A 5,516-nucleotide genomic window follows, 5' to 3' on the forward strand; every position below is an offset into this window, starting at 1 on the left:
ACGTATGAAAAATCAGTTCATGTTTTCATATATAAAATATTATGTGCGTTCATAGTGGACTCCACAGTTATGAGAAGTGTGTTTCTCAATTAAAGATATTGCAACATGTTTGGTTCTGCTTTTTTTTTTCACCATGCAATAAATAACAAAGGAACACAATCTGTTTCTGTTGAGCACCAAAGAAATAATTATTCGACTTTCTGCAATTTGCAAGTTGTAACTCCATAACAAAGATTCCCACGTCCATTCTTTTAAAATCAATTTTGTGAACACTTGCGTGAATACAACTTTTAGGTTAAACAAATGGAAGTTGGTAACAGTAGTTAAATTATATGTTTATCATTACTCATGTCTTGAATAGACTCTCAAAGGGCCTTCCTATGAGTCAGCTGTCAAATTGCCCTACAAAATTAATCAATTCTTTTTTAATACAACTTTAGGATTTTCAACAATTTTAGTAATATATTAGGACCTAATTGTGGTAGATCATTAATTTCTCGATAAATAACTCTAGTGTTCCTTTGTTTTAAAGGGATTACCCATGTTTGTTTGGTTGGTGGGAATCATCATACATTTTTTCTTTGTTGTTTATGCAAAAATTTAAGTGAAAACAACTTTGGATTCAAAAATATACTTCCCTTCTCTATAAAATAGTTTTTAATTTTTTTTACCATAATTTTTCAATTTATAATATATTTTTAAACAAATTATTACTATTTTCATTTCAGATTTCTTATTTTAATATAGGTTTATGTTATTATATTAAATGGGTTATCATAATTACTTTTTCTCTTTCTATATTAATTAAATTAATAATATAATTGAAAAAAAGGAAGGGAGTAAGTTGTTCTTGCCGTCTAACTTATTTTAAAAAACTTACCAGAGTTTTCCAGCAGAATTATTAAACTGGAAATATATATATATATATATATATATATATATATATATATATATATATAACCTTTAACTTCAATTTTATTATTATGGAGCCAGTAAAATTATGAGTTTAAATATGCTAATAGCTTTGGAAATTATCAAACTCCTATTTGCTAAGTTTGAAAAACATGAAAGACCCATTCAGGATATTCCTCATTATTTGTGGCAAGGAAAGAAGGAAAGTGAGTTCTTTTTGCACCATTCCGAGGACTGTTTTTTTCTGCACCTTTATATCTTCTTCTGGCACTCCTATTCAAAGTATGAAAAATACTTTTGTATCTTTCTTGTATCACTTCCCTATTTTAGATACATAATCCAAAATGATATTCTAGATTATATAATTCAGAAATTTGAATTTGATAATAGCTTTCGGATTATGTAATTTACACATGCATTTGGAAAAAGACTTTCAGATTACATAATTCAAAAGTTTAGAAAAGACTTCTAAATTATATATTTTAGAAACTAATCATGCATATGAAAAAAGACCTATGCATATTCTGGGAAGATTATGTAATCCAAAAGCTAATTAAAAATTTCAAAAATGACTTTTTGAATTACGTAATTCGAAATATTATATACAAACATTTTTGGAAATATGAAAATTTATGGAAGTGCTGAAAGAAGCAGTCTTCCAACAATGTATCAGAGCCTAAATGACATAACAGGCCACAGTGATAAAAAAAAAAGGAAAAAAGAGAGAAAATTTGGGCCTCTTAAAATGAAGAAGCACACAACCTTAATGGAGTTCTTTTCTTGCACCCCATAATTTTAACCTGCACCTCATACACTGAAAATTCCAAATTTATTCTCCAGGTTAGGATTTTTGAATAATCCGTTCTAGATTATATAATTTAAAAATTATTATTTTTTATTTTAAAGTGTATAATTCAAAATATAAATTTATATTTTAAAATATATAATTTAAATTTTAGATTATACATTCCTAAATACAAATTTTATATTGTAAAATGTACATTCTATAATACAAAATAAAAAATACATTCTAAGTAAAGATACATGGACCACACTTTCATCCTCGATGATGCATTCCAAAATACCATTGAATCCTAAAAACAGTACTAAAACACTATAAAATCTTGTATAGCAGAAATAAAAGCAAGTTAAGGTGTATATTAACCATAGAGATCTTGAAGGATATCTAGAACAATTAAATATCTCATGTTTTGGTTCAGATTTTGAATTTAATAGATTGTGATTTTCTACTACGGAAACTATATTTTGAATACGTAACATAGTTAAAAAATCTTACTAATTGCCAATTTTTTATTTGTCAATGACAAATATAAGTTGCTGCTATGAAAATCTTAGTTATATCAGAAACAATTACACGTTCCTTTCATCTCAGACATAATTAAACTACGTTACTCATGGCTGGCTTGGTTTCATTCCTTAATCAATATTTGTTGAGAAAATTTTAATTCACTCAGAAAAATCCAATTAGATTATGAGAAAAAAAATAGAAAAAAAAGAGAAATTAAAAAATTGGCAAGTAATTTAATTAATTTAATAGAATACAAATATATAATAATTTAATCATTTAATTAATTACTAAAATATATAACTATACCAACTACTCACCGGTTTTCAATGCAACTAAAAATGTATTCCATACCAGAAAATCATGAAATAAAAATCAATTTTTAGAAAAAAAAAAATTAGTTACGTGACTAAATTATAAACTATTTTAAAGACTAAAAAAAATTGGTTTCTAAATTAATTTCTATTATTGTTAAATAATTTATCTAATTAGCTACCGAAGTTTTAACTATCAATTATTTAGATTCTAAATTTGGTAGCAAAAATCTTGGTGACTAATTAAATAACAACTTAGAAACCATCTAACAATAGAAACTAATTTAGAAACTAAATTTTGTTTAGTCTCTAAAATAATTTTTAATTTAATCATTATAAATTTAGGTTTTAAATTGAAGAATACGTTCTACTTAGATAGTAAAATCAAATGAAACACACACAGCGTTAATAAATTTTGCATATTAATTTATTACATCTACTCCATTTTTCTTATAATAAACATTATCAATAATACTTATAATTTGAAGTTATTTTTCAAAAATAAAAAATAAATATAAAAGAAAGTATTAGAGGTATCCAAATCTTTATATGGAAAACTCGTCTTTATAACCAAAAAAAACTATAACATCTCTTATAACCTGTTACTCCAAGGAGCATAATCATAAAGTTAACACTAATTACAATATTACTACCAAAACCTCACACCCTCCCAGCAACATAAACCTACCAATGACAAAATAAAAACAGATCTCCCAAGTCTATTGGATTCAAACAAAGAAAATCCGAAAAAGAAATCGAACTTCTAGAGACTGGAAGCATAGAACTAACACCACATTACAGTATTACTTCAAATTTCACCAAATATCCCCAACACATAAGAAACCAAAAAACATGATAAAATATTCATGAAAATCTTGAGAATAACCAGTTTGCTTTCTCTAGTGAATATATCGCAATCTTCCAACAGAAATTGTCATCATTCCATCATAACCCAGAATATCAATATTTGAGGAGGAAGGAATCTGCAATAGATTCAATATCTAGACTTTACAGCCTAATTCAAATTAACACATTCTAGATTCAATAAAAAAAAGTTTTAGAATATTTTATGCACATGGGACATAAACACCAATCCAAATAAAAAAATCCAAATAAAAAAAAACTTTAGAATACTTATTTATAATTCAACTAGTTCACATTTCCTAGTAAAATATCTCGTGTAGGTCTAGAAAACTATGCTTTTTGACAACCTCCAAAGTTGTATATAATTATTAATGAGATAGTTTTAGAGAAGAAAAAAATATAAATTTAGGTTTTTATCGGTAAAAAGGAATAAATAATAGAAGTATTTTAGGAATACCTCAACCCTTATAAAGAGATCGAAATGGTCAAGAACCTCAAACGAACCTCTAACCGTGAGCAAGCCTATTCTACCCAACCTTGCATCTCTTCTCTTCTACAAACCAACTAAATTATCACTCCCACCTTTAACCTTTATTATTTTTAATAGATCTCATACAAACTAAAGACTTCAGACACCAATCAGAGTAAGAAAAACTAGTTAATCATACCTTCGATATTACCCAAGATCAAACCTTCAACTGCACCATCGTGAAAATTTCAATGTGATCTATGTGTCCATTTTTAAAGATCTTCTTATTTCTTTGTTTCCACAATTCTCCTACGACTTCTATCCACACAACCATACCTGATTAACAACAGCTTCACTTTCCTCGGGCATCCTAAACTGAGAGAAATGTCTTTTTGGCTCCTGATGAACCGTTGACGCTAAGCCCATCCACTCGTAGCACTTCGAACACACAAGCCATGCAACCTTACATGTACACAAAAGATGAGACGTTGTTTCCTCACCCTCCCCACACACACTACAAGAAAATCATGAAATAGAAACCAATTTTAGAAACAAAAAATAATTAGTTGCTATAATGACTAAATTAGAGACCATTTTAGGAACTAAATAAATTTTTGGTTTCTAAATTAGTTTCTATTATTGTTAAATGGTTATTCTAAATTGGTATCTAATTAGCAATCAAGGTTTTTGCTATCAAATTTGGAATATAAATAATTGGTAGTTAAAACATTGGTTGCTAATTAGATACCAATTTAGAAACTATTTAACAATAATAGAAACTAATTTTTTTTAATTTCTAGAATGGTCTCTAATTTAGTTACTATTGCAACTAATTATTTTGGTTTTTAAAAATTGGTTTCTATTTGATGATTTTTTTGTAGTGACATAACACAAATGTTGCTTTCCACTCCTATCCCCCTTTTCACCAAGTTTATTTTGGACGCTATTTTATCCTCCAACACCTTCCGTGCAGTGAAATGTACGGATGGTTGTGCCTTAATCATCCAGAAGCCCTCATACATAGCAACGCCTTCCTCTTGACCTTCACCTTTTAGAATTTTGTATGCGGATTGGACATTAAATTAAACTCGTAGAATCACTAGCTTTTTAAGTCCACAAATCCTCCGTTTGCTTATTAAGACTCTTCCCCTCATTATCAAAACCAGCTCTTGCTCCTGTTGCTCTTCCTATTCAAATAAACTCCTTCTGCATCCTATCTTCCAAGTCCACTTAAGATTGTTGTTTCATTCCCCTCATTGCCTCAACAAGGCTTTCCTGCAAAAACAAATAGTGAAAAGTCTCAAGAATTTATCTTTAAGGGCTTCATTTCTCGTCCATTTATCCTCCCACAAAGCTTATCTCTCTTTCGTTCCCAATCTCCCAAGAAAATCTATCTTCGAAACTCCCTTTCCAACCCTCAAATCTTCAAACCTCCTTCAAATCCTTTCACCACAAAGAATCCGATCTATTAAACCTTTGAAGTCTTAGGTTTCTTTAGCCTCCATACTTTGAGACCACCACCTCTGTTCACAAACCTTTTTCCCTGTGCCCAGATGCCAAATCCACTTTCCTAAAAGAACCAAGTTGAACTTTTTGATCTTTATCATAGAGAGCCCTCCTACTAAACATTCTTCCACAAAACCCACACTAT

Source organism: Phaseolus vulgaris, chromosome 9, assembly GCF_000499845.2.
Source record: "Phaseolus vulgaris cultivar G19833 chromosome 9, P. vulgaris v2.0, whole genome shotgun sequence".
Taxonomy (NCBI): Eukaryota; Viridiplantae; Streptophyta; class Magnoliopsida; order Fabales; family Fabaceae; genus Phaseolus; species Phaseolus vulgaris.